The 16,050-nt window shown below is 35.8% G+C and overlaps 1 protein-coding gene across 14 annotated transcripts in view; it reads left to right on the top strand.

Moving 5' to 3' along the window:
* Nucleotides 1-312: 312 nt before the first annotated feature.
* The window catches only part of LOC145239882 (oxygen-dependent coproporphyrinogen-III oxidase-like), a 985,985-nt gene continuing 970,247 nt past the window's right edge, over nucleotides 313-16,050 (top strand). For 11 of the 14 annotated variants that reach the window (XM_080103479.1, XM_080103477.1, XM_080103487.1 and 8 more), the window contains exon 1: nucleotides 775-889. The gene's annotated coding sequence lies outside the window, so the exon portion shown is untranslated. Of the gene's footprint in view, nucleotides 890-16,050 lie in introns of all 14 variants that reach the window. The other 3 variants (XM_080103476.1, XM_080103478.1, XM_080103489.1) reach the window with 3 other exon arrangements.

Raw genomic sequence — 16,050 nt, 5'->3', positions numbered from 1 at the left:
GATTCTTATTATCTTGAGTTATTGACTTGCTAGTGCTTCTGCTGTTTACGAACCGCTCCAAATTATAACATTATTTAGAAAACCATTATTAACATAGAAAGGGTGATTAAAAAAAACTATTCTGTCCTTTCATCTAACAATTAAATACACAAAAGATACCGTAAAAAAATCAATTTGACTTGAAAACCATATCTAACAAATAGCATGGTACGTAAACTAAACTGCTCAAAGCACTGACTTTTTATTTATTTATTTTTTTATAAAGATGACAACTACATTTTTCTAGTCGCGTTTTTATAGTTGGGTGTTTCAGCTGTGCTGTGCGAAGGAAACTTATTTCGATATCTTATTTACTGAAACATTGATAAATATGCTTAGCATAAGTTGTTTAGGAATAATGCCGAAACTCACGTCACTCTAAATAAACGTGACTTAAATAGGAAAACCAATTATCCAAGTATTTGAAGTTGTTAAAGGGAAAAAGTAAAATAATAACAAAACAACAACAACAAACATGAAATTTCTTCGATGAGGTTGAGCTTTTATTTTTCCATGTCATAAGCAGCAACTTGTTTTCGTTGATGCTAAATAATAAAAAAGAACATTTTGAACATTTATTTACAACAAATGAATGCAATCAGTATTTTAAAAAATGCAATTAAATATCCCGGCGCATAGTAGTATTTTGTTTTCTGCGTAACGAAGTCGTATACAAACTAAATGGTAAACATAAGTATTTATGGCATTTCTGTCCATCCGTATCGTACATGAGTTGCACGTGTATAAAACGAAAGCGACAGAGCACGTAGTAATACATTTCCGTAATGTCATAATTAAAAAGGAAAATAATTCTCTGCTTTGCAAGAAATAAAAAAATAAAATCCTATAGGTAAGTCATCGAATAATAATTCGTTTGTAGAAAGAGTTTTTGTTTTATTTTATTCGCGTCTGGCGTTGTCCGGGAGTTTTTTTTTTAATTTTTTTTTACACTTAGCTTTTTATTTATTTATTTATTTATTTTTAAATAAGATTCAATTACTACCATATCGTGTGTGTGTGTGTGTGTGTGTGTGTTCAATTAATGTTGTTTTAATCTCTATAACTTAGATTCCGAAAATTTTTAAGCCAGTCGGTTAAAACAAATTTCCATTCAACAATTTAAATTCTTTCTAATTTCTAAAATCACGATCTAATTCATTTTTTTTTTGCTTGCCAAATATTGACCACTGACCATACCAGATTAAAATGACTTGTTCAAAGATACCGAAATGCACACTGATAGGTTTAATTCCCTATTTTTGTATTAGGCTTATTTAAGTTTCGTATGTATTTTTTTTTTATTCCGTTGAATTGATTTCGATAAAATAACCCAAAATGCTGTTCGTCATGTCATCGCGAAGACACGAGGAGCAAACGAATTTTATTGAAATAGAAATAATATTCGTCATTTAACTGTTTATTACTTTATTTAATGTGCATTAATGAGTACGCAAATCGTATAAAGTTTATACGTTTTAACGTAACTCGTTAATTTATAATATAAACCGACTTCACACAACATAATGCGATAAAAAGAAAAAAAAGTTATATAGGCGTTAAAAAAAATACTTTTATGTTATTGTTTTTAAATTGGTGCTACTACAGTGTATCGCCGAAAATGGAAACGCCATTTTTTTCTTTTTCGGGCACCTGTCATCAAAATAAGAGGGAGAAATTAGTATTTTAAATTATCACCGAAGCATGAAATAACAAAAATTGGTAATACCCAAAAATTAAACTAGGTAATGATTACTTCCGGGAAGAACTTCGAGGTTCGGGGAGGGGGGTGTTTATTCTGAAAGCCATTCTTAACATGGGGAGGCTGGGGGTGTTTATACTACGCTGGGCCGGGGTACGTAGTAATTAGTTCTTTATCTAGTTTAATTTTTTTTTTTTTTTTTTTGTTAATTTATGTTTCGGTCATAGTTTAAAATACTGATTTCTTCCTCTTATTTTAATGATAGGTGACAGAAAAAAAAACGGTGTCTCCATAAACTGTAGTAGTACCTTTAATACTGCATACGCCTGCTTTTTGCCCGCCCGGTAATTTGTTTTCCGTTTTTCTTTAATTTTATTAGTGTTGTTCAGCCTTTCTCCATTCTTGTTGCTTATATATTCTCAACCTTCATCAATAAATATTTACTTGTTTACGTATGGCAAAATAATATGCTTTAATTCGGATTTAAAATTTCCAAGTTCGACGGCAAGGTTTACAAGTTGGAAAAGAACACCGAAGAAGGTCGAAAATAAAGTCGGCTCAAACTTTTTTTTTTTCTAATCTACCAACCAAGGTTGAGAATAGTAGTCCGAATAATCTAGGGGGTTATTTAGTTCTCTCTCACTGCAAGAACTTAGAAACCAGGGTTGGAAAGTGTGATAAGTTAGCGCCCCAACAAAGGGGCACTGACCTATAAAAATGCTTGGACAGCCCCGTCGGCAGTCCCTGGTAAGGTCGCCTCAGGTGATTAGCAATGAAATAAGCCCTTGTCAAAAAGAGAGGGTAAAACCTGGGAGTGTGGACCTCCTAGAACTGCACAGAACTAAACTCCCACCGCAAAATCCACAGGGACCAGAATGGTCTAATCTTTGACTTTGGGGGCCCAGGATAAATTCATAAATATTTCACATACAATATTTATAAAATGTGGCAGAAGACCGAAAAGCACACGCGCACGGTGTTGTTGGCCCTAACAAGCATTAATTAAGCAGTCACCAAAACAACCCCTTCTATCATGTAGTTTTCTTCTTCCCCACAGCGAGAAATGGAAGTGCAAAGTGGAGGGATAACGCTGACTTTGCAAAAGATGCCTGTGTAACCTCGTCGGCATTCTCCGTTAGAGGCGCCTTTAGTTTAGCAATAAACTAACTAACGCAATCAACAGGAAATCGGACCGAAGGATAAAATCCCCGGCTGAGGTTCAATGAACATAATTACCCTCCTCCCCACCTAATCCCTATATATACAATGATGTGGGAAATTGGAGGATAAAAATCTTGCATACAAAATAAATGAAATACAATGGAAAAAAGCAGAAACGTTAAGATCCCTCCCCATTATTACAGAAAAGTAATTTTGCTGGTCAAAAATGTCGATGCAGGTCTCAGAATCTTCATTTTATAACCATTTTTTGTTACGAAAGTGAAGCCGCGTCTTCGACAAAACATCTAATCTGTCACCTAATTCGAAACAATAGTTTATTTTGATTTGGTCATGTGTATCATAAATACAATGTTTAGTGTCGGCATGTGAATATTTCAGTGCGAGTTATCTCCCCTAGTATCGCACCTGCCTCTTTAAACTTTGAAAATCGCGCGAAGTTTATTAATGACTACAACCAGACGTTATACTTTTGCAGTTTACGAACTTTGCTTTTTTTTTTTTTAATTTTTATTTTTTATTTGGCGGAGTTGTACAACCATCACTCCCGCGTAATTTGTATACTGATAGTTTTTTTGAAATTTTTCACTGGATTATTATTGATTGGGCACTAATTAACCAGATTATGAAAAAAAAAAAAATTAAAAAAAATCATTATTTCGACATGCGAAAGAAAGGGGTGCTCACTTTTTAGTTACAACGTTCTGGTAAATCGGTCACTTTTTTTTTTTCTTTTCTAAATACGGAAATGTCTTCGGGGGGGGGGGAATGGTCTCAATGTATAGGGAGGCGTACGATATGGAAATTGACAATAGGATGGAAAATTATGAAACATTTCTCTAGCATGTTAGTGAAATTTATAATATTTAAAAAAATTACAAAAAAAGAACATGTTACATCAAATAAAAACACTACAAATATATCCAGTTAGGTAGAAAAGTAACTTATATTGCTTTTGATAACATTTATTTGTTATATATATATATATATTTTTTTTTTTTTTTTTTTTTTTTTTACAACTTTTTCGAATCTGTGTAGTGTACAGGGCGAAGAAAAGGGTGATTTCACGTGAATGGATAGACTATCCATTCACGTGAAATCACCTTTTTCTTCACCATATTCCCTATGCTTCACTTTTTGTTATCAAGTAAGCTCTTTGACTTACTTGTAATTTCATCAAATACTTTTGCAAGCAAAATCCGATCCCGCATTTTGCTAATTCCTACCCTCTGATGAGAAGGAAAGTATTTCTTCAAAACTCCACGGATTAAGGACTATCCACTTATCAAGTGTTTCCTTTTCAGATTAAATATGTTTTTAACTCTTTTTCAAAGTGTTTTTTAACATGTTTTATTAACTATTTGCTCTATCTCCTATTTGGTTTTATCGCGCTTTTACATCTGGTTGAGATTACCTTATAAATATTAATTCTTTAATATTTATAATATACTTTTGTTTTACCATCTTGGATCATTTTGGTAAATTTAATTGTTATTTTTATTTTATATACATATATATTAGGTAAATGTGTACTTTGTGTACTTTAGCGGCATAAATTATTTGACAGACAAAAAATTATAAAAAACATTTATTTTATATAAAATATTATTAGACCCAAAGGCTGAAATAAAACGAAAAATCATTTCATTTTATTTTTTTCATCATTTTTATTCGATTAAATGTACGACATTCGAGGCCGCTGTATTGCTTTTAAAATTTGACCTTTCTAAGGTTTTACAGATTGACCTTTTAAATGCCAAATTTGGCCCTTTTTACGTTCTTTTATTACAAAAAAAGAAAAAAATGCTGGCTCAAAATAGGGAAGAGTATAAAAAAGGCCAAATTTAGCCTTAAAAAGGCTAATCTGTCAAACTTTAGAAAGGCCAAATTTTACAAGCAATATGGCGTTCTCGAATGTCATACATTTATTCTAATAAAAATGATGGAAAAATAATAAAGTGACATTTTTTTTTTCTGGTTTTATTTCAGCCGTTGGGTTTAATAATAGGTTTAATACAAAAATAAAGTTTTTATAACTTTTTGTCTGTCAAATAATTTATGCCGCTAAACTCCTGGGCCCAACTCTCTTCCTGATCTACATTAATGATCTTCCAAATCACATCCTTACATCATTTGTAGATATTTATGCTGATGACACTACAATCTATGGTAGCACATCAAAGACCGTAAATGACCAAGTTCTTTCTGATGCTCACTCCTCTGATCTTGAACATGTGGTTCAATGGGGAAAGAAGTGTTTGGTTACTTTTAATGCATCTAAAACCAAACTTTTATCTTTACATCATCAACGCTCTGACGCCCATCTGGCATCAATTGAAATGAACGGCTCTCGTCTTGAGGAGGCTTCATGTTTTGACAAGCATCTGGGCCTGACCTTTACTCGTGATCTGAAATGGAACTCGTATATCAAATCCATTGCCAAGATTGCTGGAAAAATGGTGGGATCCTTCTACCACTCTAGTAGATATCTCCTTTCTGATGCAATTCTATACTTATATAAAAGCCAGGTATGGCCAAGGATGGAACACTGTTGCCATATCTGGGCAGGAGCTGCTAGAAGCAGCTTATCCTGCCTTGACAGAGTTCAAAATAGACTTTGTAGCTTAGTGGGGGATGCCCTTTTCTCTTCCCTGCAACCCCTTTCCCACAGAAGAGACATTGCGAGCCTGTCTCTGCTTTATCGTTATTTTCATGGCAAGTGCTCATTTGAGCTCCAATCTATGGTCCCCCTCGTAAACTTTCACAAAAAATATTCGTCTAGCCAAAGCCACTACCAATAATTTCCCACACTCTTTATCTGTGCCTAAACCTAAATGTAGATTCCATGAACAAAGCTTCTTTCTTAGAAATGCACGCCTGTGGAACTCTCTTCTGTTTGCCCGCTTTCCAGCTGACTACAATTTGATTGTCTTCAAGTCCAATGTAAACAAGTTCTTAATGAATCGTCCCCCTAAGTAATCCAATTTACAAAATTCTTACTACTTATGTTTACTACTCTATAATCACATTGACTAATGTATACCCATTAACCCTTATCCTCGAGTGGCCTCTGGGTCTTGATAAGTGGTGATTCCTATGTAAAAAAAAAAAAAAATGCACATTTACCACTTTTTTAAAAAATTTGTTATTAAAAGTGCAAATGAAGACTAATTGCGTTATTTTTATCTGCATAATTTTTAGCTATGGGCAAAAATGATGGACATAGTTTTGAAAGCCAATTCATCATAATGTTTTGTAGGTTTCCAGCTAGTTTTTGATTGTATAAAGACTTAAGACTAAAGTTAATTTCCAAAAGAAAAAATATTTGTACACGTGAAAAAAAAGTTATGAAAAATATTTTCATGGTGAGCTAACCAATTCAGCTAAATTTGGAAGTTAAACAAATTCATTGTAAAAATTCTTTAAAAGATAAATTTTAGTTTTCTTGGTCTACTTCAAAGATAATTAGTAAAGTCCTAATATATTGAATGAAGATATAAACAAAAACAAACAAACCTTGTTTGTACAAAAAATAGCTTAATTAGCTCCCGAATGTGAGAGATTCTTGCTTCGTTCAACCAAAAGAAAACAAAGTCCTCGTCACATGGATTATACGGAAGTCCAAAATCTTGGACAGTCGGAAAGATGTCTGAAAATGATCTCAGGTAGTTAAAGGGAGGCAGGGGGTGCTGTTTTTCTTTTTTTTCTCTCCCAGTTGCACATTCATACATTTGTACGTTTGTCTAATTTTTACCATTTTTTAATTTAATTATTTTTCTGTTTCTGTTTCTAAATAAGAAATAAAAAAAGGGTAAAACTTGCAGTGTATGCGCTGTTTTACGGTTGTTGTAAAAATGGAACAGAAATTTAAATTTAGTTCCGTTTTAATTTTTTTTTTTTTAATTGTGACCCCCAAAATGGAAATAATCGAAAGAATAACATTCGACAATCGTACTTTTTATGTATATAAAAAAAACAAAAATTTTTTCTTTTTTATAAAAATAAAATTTTATTAACAAAATTTAATTTTTAAATGAAAAAGTCAATTTGGTATACCTTTTTGGTATTTTTTTTTTTTTTTTTTTTTTTACATTAAGTCCAACCCACCGTTCACATTGGAAATATCGACTTTTATAGGTTTTTGGGTATGTTTACAACCTCCCCATGTTAAGAACGGCTTTTGGAATAAACACCTCCAACCTCATGTTAAGAACGGCTTTTGGAATAAACACCTCCAACCTCATGTTAAGAACGGCTTTTGGAATAAACACCTCCAACCTCATGTTAAGAACGGCTTTTGGAATAAACACCTCCAACCTCATGTTAAGAACGGCTTTTGGAATAAACACCTCCAACCTCATGTTAAGAACGGCTTTTGGAATAAACACCTCCAACCTCATGTTAAGAACGGCTTTTGGAATAAACACCTCCAACCTCATGTTAAGAACGGCTTTCGAAATTCACTCTTAACCTTGTCAGCATACCCGAAAACCTATAAAATTTGACATGTTGAATGTGAATGGTGAGTTGGATGTAATGTAAAAATGTACCGAATTTAAAATGGAACAAAATTTAAATTTCCGTTCCATTTTTACAACTGTAAAATAGCGCACACTCCGCAAGTTTTACCCCCAAAAGTTTTATTTTTCAAGATTATATAAATTATGTTACACTGAAAATTTCACATTCAGGCAAGTAAGAAAATTACTAGAATTGTACATATAAAAATTATGCTCAACATGTAATCTAAAAAAAAAAATTTTTTAAAAAGTTGAACTTTTGTTTTTGCAATTATAATTTTTTTGTGTGAAATATTAAATAAACTGCTTAATTCAGTGATAATATCGGTAGTTCGAGAAATTAATTCTTCAAGTTATATCGAATTCATTAACACGGACTTTAGGGACGTTTTTTGTAATGTTCCTGTAAAAATTAATTTCTTTTTTTTTTGTTACAATTTACGATGCTTTATTTTCATAAAAAAATAAAAATAAATTCATGCATTTTTGCTACTGAAAACTATAATTTTAGTAAAGGTATTTTTGTTTAAACAAAATAAATTTCCACTAACATTTAAGTAAAAATTTGTTCATTATCTTCCATGATCATTTGATAAATACTGAAAATTTCATTAAAATTGGATAATTTCCTGATTTTTGGTGAATTTTTAAGTGCAAGGAAGGGTCAAAATCTTTATACATTTTGAGCATCGGCATTCATTTTGCATGCACCTTGTAATTTTGTTAATTTTTATTGTATATTTTCATTAATGTCCTTTTTTTTTATGTTTTATTTCAATAATCGCTTCACAATAGAAATACTGAAGAACAATAAAAGCGAAGAAACTGATTTGTCTTGTCACAGCTAAAAGTTGAAGTACACTAGCTGATTATAATTACAAACTCTCGCTCGATGCTGTTCTACAAGGTGTAAACCTTGCATTGTAATGGAAGGTCAAAATTATACGTTTATGGACTGACTCTACATGTGTGCATCACTGGATAGCTGATACGTTGTCCAGACGAACAAGAGTGCGCACCAAAACATCTGAAATGTTGATCAGATGGTGACTGACACCACTCTAGGAGTTGGTCTCTAAATATAAGCTGTAGATGTTGATATAAGGTTTGTCAAATCTAATGATAACTGAGCCAATCAGCTTACAAGGGTAACACAGCAATGGCTGCATGAAGTCTGTATATTGACAGAACTCAGAGATCCTGGGTGCTGTAGTCAAAGAATGGAATTTTTCTCAGATACAGGTCATCCATCAATCTGTAGTTGACACTGTACTTTGTGAAATTGACCAACCCAGGAATAACTGATGGTTGGGGATTGTAGCGAATGTCAGTCAATTAATCCAATCCCAATGCATTGGAAGCTTGACCGGCTTGATGTCACAGAAAACTGGAATAGAATTGCGATAGATCTAATCCATTTTGAAAATTGGTTGCACCTGGCATTGATAGACTGCGGTTGCAGCCGTTTTGCCATTCGGAATGTCTTGCCTCATCAGGACGCTGCTAACATTATCAAAAAGTTGAAAATAGTATTTTATGAATGGCAGCCATAAATTGAGATGCTTACAATGGCATAGTCTTTTGTGCAGAGAGATTTTTCCATGTTTGCTTAGATATGGAATGTGCATAAATTATTTCGGTACACTCATGTACAATCAGGAAATGACCGATCCCATTGCACAATCAAGCGGACTGCTAGAAGAACATGGTGCTTAGTTGTGGAGGCACAACACCACACCAAAAGATTAAAAACAACCTTGGCTGCCCTTGACTAACATAACGTACACTTATAAGTAACGTACACTTATAAGTAACGTACACTTATAAGTAACGTACACTTATAAGTAACGTACACTTATAAGTAACGTACACTTATAAGATTTACGTACGTAAGTACAGACTCGGCATTTGTGCTTGATATCACAATTTCCAATACATTCATGGCAGATGTTGTCCAAGTCCAATTTTTTTTTTTTTGTCTAACAAACTGCTTTAAAAGTTTTAAATTTACATGAATTTCAAATGGGATATCATTTTATGTTAAGTTTATGTACAAAATTTATCCCCGATTCTAAAAATTTGCTTTTTATCTGTCGTCTTTCAGGATGTAATCACCTTAAAAAAATTGACTCTCACTTTTTGGGGAGATGGGGATTTACCAGAGACTATCAATCTACAAATTTACTCTTATTTCCTTGGCAAATAAATTTTTAAAAAATGAAATAAATAAAATAGTTTACTTTTAATTTATGTGTCTCTTCCCTTCATGAGGACAAATTTAAACCCAAGAACATTTTTGTGGTAAACATTAGCGTTAAAACTATTGTAATGGAGGTAAATTGAATTAGTAACATTGCACCCATGTGCATAATAGGTGCATTTACATATATTGAAACTATCCTTACACCCTTAGCTGATTACTCCCCACTCCTCCCTCTCATTCCACATACTAAATGAGATTCTACTTTTTTAGACGATTACTTGCAAACAATCTGAAAAAGTTAGTGGTGAAAAGAAAAGGAACAAGCAATATTTTACAGTGGAATATAAATGTAACATAAAATGATTAACACTTCCGGACCGGATAGCATTTTTAAGGAAATATAACTAAATATTTTTTTAAAGTAGATAAATTTTTTTTGTGTGTTTTTTGGTGGAGCAGGTAACAAATTTTGGTGCTAGTGCAGAGAGTGATCCGCGTTATTTTTTAAATCGTATTTCCAAGTTTAATTAAAGTTTTGATATGTTTTTTTATTCAGTTGTAAGGTTGAAGTATAGAATATGTATAAAACACCCTCCCCTCCCCATGTTAAGAATGGCTTTTTAAATAATGTTATTATTTACGTCCGGATCACTCGCTGCACTGGTACCCAAATTTTGGACATTTCTCCATACTGAAAAAAAAACTAGCATTAAATAAAGATAATGTATATCTTTTTATTGATTTTTTATTGCATTTGATTGAGAAATAGCCTGTTGAAAATCGGTACATAACGGTCCATTGATAGTCCAGAATTGACCATATGTTACGTTGTTGGTGGCGGGGGGGGGGGCTAGTATATGGCACAAGAAGGAATATGCTGTATCGTTGGGGGTTCTGTATGACATGGAGAGTGTATATATTACATACTTGTGTTTAACTCGTGTAATGTCTAATGGCATAAAAATTATGACAACAGATATATTCTAACAACAGACATGCAACAAAAGTAACAAATAACAGTTCACTGGGGTTGTATAACAAATAACAGTTCACTGGGGTTGTATAACATCGAGCCAATTAGAGAAAAATACCTGTCCAGCCCTAATCTTGTTTGACGGATTCTCAGGAACAGCTGCAAAAAAGGTTCAATCTCAATGAATCAACAAATCTCGGGTTGTCTTTTCTGCAACTTTTATTGCCGATGTTTCTTCATTAGAAAGCTGCTGCTGGTCATAGACTAACACATTCTGATCCCCTCTACTGGGAGCCATCACCGTCTGACTCAATCTGCTCTCTCTCATTCCTGATCTTTGACTCCCAAAACTTAACTATATTTCATTAATTCAATTGCTATGACGTCACTCATCACGCTCACAAGCATATGAATATCGATTCATGTTGTTGCCAGCTCACTTGGTTCATAGATTTTCGAATTCCTTACAGAATTGTTTTGTTAACCTCAACTCTAACTATAAACCATATCCCTGACTTTAATAACAACCAAGATTTCAACATTTCTAAAATATCATTTATGAAATGCAATTTCTGCATTAATAATAATCATCGATTATTATGAATTCATAAATTCATAATAATCTTCAATTATTCTTTCTGGTGTTTTCTGGTAGCTAACAATCTAACCCATATGGAGAAAAAAAAAAAGAAACAACAACAAAAAATATCATAGCTCATAGATGCTAGCACAGGTGAGGGGCAATCCTGCTATGCTGGGGCTTGCAAACAAATAGATGAGCCAACATATGCAATCATGAGCAATAATTCTAGCCTGGCGTGAGGGGGTGGTATGAGTAGAGTCATAGTCACTATTCATTAGTAGGGCTATGACAAGAGAATATTCTTTTCATCATTTTGACTCTCGAGTATATATCGGTTAATATCTTATGTTTTTAGATAGTGATGTGTTTCTGGATTGGTTAACTGTGTCAAATATATACTCAAGAGTCAAAACTGTGATAAGAATATTCTCTTGTCATAGCCCTATTCATTAGTAATGTGGGTTCAAGTTATAACTTGTTTTAATTTAATGTTTTTCAGCAAGAAAAAATTCTTAGCTCTCATTCCACTCCCAAACACAAAATTGATCCCCTCCCCAGATGTTACCTTGTTCTTAAAAACGCTATCTGGTTTGAAAGTGGGTATTATTTCTACTTGATGGCTAAGAAGTATGTGATCATTTTACATAAAGTTTATATCTGAAAGTGATCCCTTGTATATGGCATAATTGCGTTGACACACCGGTTCTCATTAGATCACCAAAGTTGAGCAATGTTGAGCCTGGTTGGTACCAGATTGGTGACCATTTGGGGATATTAGGTGCTGTATGTAGGAGGATACTGACACCTCCCTGCAAGAGTCGCAAAAACTTAATGCCATTGTCTCTCTTAACGGGGATATACGTGCGACTGGGGATTGCTTATAAATTTCATACCCCCATGAAACTTTTTCCTTCAAAGGAAGTCAGTTCAACTTGCCTAGAATGAGTGACACTTCAGTACAGTATAGATCTCTCATTCAAACATTTAAAATATTACTTTACTCACAAAGATAATCATGCTTCGCGTAGGACTTTGCTGTACACCCGGGTACCCGCTTCGCGGACACCCATGCAATAAGTGGACATTGAAAGAGCAACTATTACTTAAGGTGTTTAAAAAAAATTTTTAACTGCCTCCTTAAGTCATCATCATATCTTAGCGCAATAGAAATCAATCCATCGCATGCTGGTGCTGTTTGCCTCCTTAAGGTCTGGGTTTGATCAAGGAGGACCCAATCGGCAGTTTTCCGTAAGGTGGTGCATCGTTTGTACCTCTCCACATGGACATAAAGGTGAGGTGTCTAGGCCCCACTTGTGGAGGTTATCTTTTGTTTTGCCTACTTTGGCTCTGGCTCTATTTAGAGTCACCCAGTTTTTTCTACCAAGGTTTGAACCCTGGGGGAGTGTTTCTTTTGGGTCTGGTAGGGCTTCATTTTTATTCCTACTGTTATAGTCTCGCCATCGTTCCATCCTATAGGAGGCAGCTTGCCTGGGATCGATTTCCTCTATATTGATGAAGCTACTGCGAGATTTTAGTCTTTGTCTCACTGATTGGTGGCCAAACAGTGAGTGCCTGTGGTCGTTAAGCTATTTGTACCGTTCTATTCTGGTGATGACTTTACACCTGATATGTGGTGGGGAATACCAGTTAGGCACTATAGAGCTGGCAAGGGAGTTGGTCTTAGGGCACCAGTTATGGTCCGGTATGCCTTGTTCAGCTCTACATCAATTTTATGGGCATGGCATGATCTTGCCCATACTGGGGCACAATACTCCGCTGTGGAATGGCACAGTGCGAGAGCTGTTTGCTTCAGTGTTTTGGGGTCGGCACCCCAATTGCTGGTGGCAAGCTTACTGAGAAGGCTGTTTCGTGATGACAGCTTGCCTTTCAATTTGGTAATGTGTTTTCTAAAAGAGGGTGTTCTGTCCAGAGTTACCCCCCTTCCCCGGTAGACTGGGAAAGGTTCATGTGTAAGCATGTTGTCATTCCACATGACTCTTAATCTCCGATTTGCTTGGTGATTATTAAGATGAAAGGCGCAAACCTGGGTCTTGTTAGGGTTTGCATTTAAGTACCACTTTTTGTAGTACGTAGAGAGAGTGGCTAGGGCATCAGAGTCTTTCTTCTATGATGTCAAAACTATTTGTCTGGGTGGCGATGCATAGATCATCGGCATATATATATATCTTTGTATATTTGGGTATTGTGGTTGGTCGTTAGTGTAGATATGGAATAGGGTTTGAGCCAAAACTGAACCTTGTGGGAGGCCATTGTTTTGGATAAACCATCTACTCTTTTTGCCATCCATCTCAACATGGAAACGCCGATTATTAAGTAGACATTCAATTATGCTCACCAATGCTGAGTTTTGTATCATTTGGGCTACTTTTAGTATGAATGCCCTGTGGTTGACAGTGTCATAGGACATGTCTACAAATACAGTGCCTGTTATTTTAATGTATTTATTACCAGAGGTGGTAAAAGGCCTCCTTAAGTGACTGAAATCCAACTATGAACTTAAAAACAAATAGATTATATCAAAATTGTACTTATATTGTTACACTTAAAAATTGAGACAATTACAAAAAATCACAATGGTTAATTTGTTTAGCATCACAAACACATTATCAAAAATACCTGCACTTTGCACGGGACTTTGCTGTGTTGCTCCAAAATATGACCTTAGCCTTTGACCTTGAAAAATGGTGTGTACCATCTCTAGGTGAGGTACCATCATCATGCCACGTTTGGTCTTGATAGGTCAAGTGGTTTGGGATGTAGGAGAGTTGCACACACACACACACACACACACACACACACACACACACACACACACACACACACACACACACTTTGAGCACTATAAAAGTGGTGGACGAATGTTTGTTTAAAATAGACATTTGTGAGGTTATTTGCAGGCATCGCTCCTGTGGGTCAATCGGTAGAACTGCTAACTATCAATGCGATGGTTCTAGGTTAAATCCTCGGCTTGGGAGAGATGCTAGTCTAGCAGCACTGATGAGTTGTGATACAATGAAACAGGACTGTATGTTGATGACTACAAATATATAAATTATTTGGACTTCTGATTTCCTCTTGGATGTTATTCTTTCAATTTTTATAGAGATTTTTTTTTTTTAATCAGAAACAATTGGTTGTATAGTGTCTTTATTTTTTTTAAACATATTCAGAACATTTTTGTAATTATTATTATTGTTGCATATACCTCTCCTCTTAGGGGAGGTCTAATGTCTTATAAGTCACACTAAAAAAAATACATGCTTGCCAGTGAATGCAAATGAGAACAGCACAATTAAATCCTACCTCGTGTTGACCATTCCTTCTGTTATCGAAACCTTTCATCCACAATCGTTTCCATTGGATGGGCATTTTTACAGAGAATTAAAATTTCAAAAAGAAAAGAGAATATTCTAAATTTTGAAGGACCATTTATTTAGCTGCTGATGACACTTTCTGCTAGTGAAGTGGGGGTATACCAGGCTATGGACATCTGGAGGCTTTAACTTCTCGATTCTTAGATCATGCTTTACTGTACACTCATTGCTTCCTAATAGAACTCTGTACTTATCTCACTCCATCTCTCTTTGAGCCATGTGACGTCACATTAGTTTCAAGCAACGGCAGGTTGAGGTGACATCTGAATGCAAATGCTGACCCATGACCTGACCCTGATTACCTGTGTCAGTGTTACTCCGCAAATATGAATATCATCAGATAACTACTAGCAAACATACCCTTTACTATTTAACATCATATGTAAGCATTTTATTTAGAAACTACACATTAGTGTCTTTTGAGTGTACCCAAGATTCATTACCCTCGTAATACTGGATTAGAATTAGAATTACGCTGGTAGACTCATTAGTAGTTTTTTAACAGGTATAAGTTCAGAGACCATAGAGAGGCCCAGCTGGTGATTTGTATTTTGTCCCGTTAAATAATCAATTAGATTTTTCGATATTGGTGCAGCGTTTGAACTAAACAAGAAACTGAATGTTTTATAAGCCTAAACTAACCCCAATCTAGTTTGTTTTTATGTTATTGAAAAGTAAGTCCCCATTTTAAAACAGTGTTCAGATTTTTAAATGTTTTCCTTTTCCTATTTTGCCTTTAACATCTTTTAATTCTTTTCTCTTCTATTCCGCCCGTTGCTCTCCCTTCTCCACCGTTCACTCCCCTTGTTCCTCCCTTCTCCGCCGTTCACTCCCCTCGCTCCTCCCTTCTCCGTCGTTCACTCCCCTCGCTCCTCCCTTCTCCGTCGTTCACTCCCCTCGCTCCTCCCTTCTCCGTCGTTCACTCCCCTCGCTCCTCCCTTCTCCGCCGATCACTCCCCTCGCTCCCTCCTCCGCCGATCACTCCCCTCGCTCCCTCCTCCGCCGTTCACTCCCCTCGCTCCTCCCTTTCTCCGCCGTTCACTCCCCTCGCTCCTCCCTTCTCCGCCGTTCACTCCCCTCGCTCCTCCCTTCTCCGCCGTTCACTCCCCTCGCTCCTCCCTTCTCCGCCGTTCACTCCCCTCGCTCCTCCCTTCTCCGCCGTTCACTCCCCTCGCTCCTCCTTTCTCCGCCGTTCACTCCCCTCGCTCCTCCCTTCTCCGCCGTTCACTCCCCTCGCTCCTCCCTTCTCCGCCGTTCACTCCCCTCGCTCCTCCCTTCTCCGCCGTTCACTCCCCTCGCTCCTCTCTTCTCCGCCGTTCACTCCCCTCGCTCCTCCCTTCTCCGCCATTCACTCCCCTCGCTCCTCCCTTCTCCGCCATTCACTCCCCTCGCTCCTCCCTTCTCCGCCATTCACTCCCCTCGCTCCTCCCTTCTCCGCCGTTCACTCCCCTCGCTCCTC

The sequence above is a fragment of the Euprymna scolopes genome, chromosome 19 (assembly GCF_053919585.1).
Source record: "Euprymna scolopes isolate OS-2025 chromosome 19, ASM5391958v1, whole genome shotgun sequence".
Taxonomy (NCBI): Eukaryota; Metazoa; Mollusca; class Cephalopoda; order Sepiida; family Sepiolidae; genus Euprymna; species Euprymna scolopes.
This window is presented reverse-complemented; position numbering and strand designations above follow the sequence as displayed.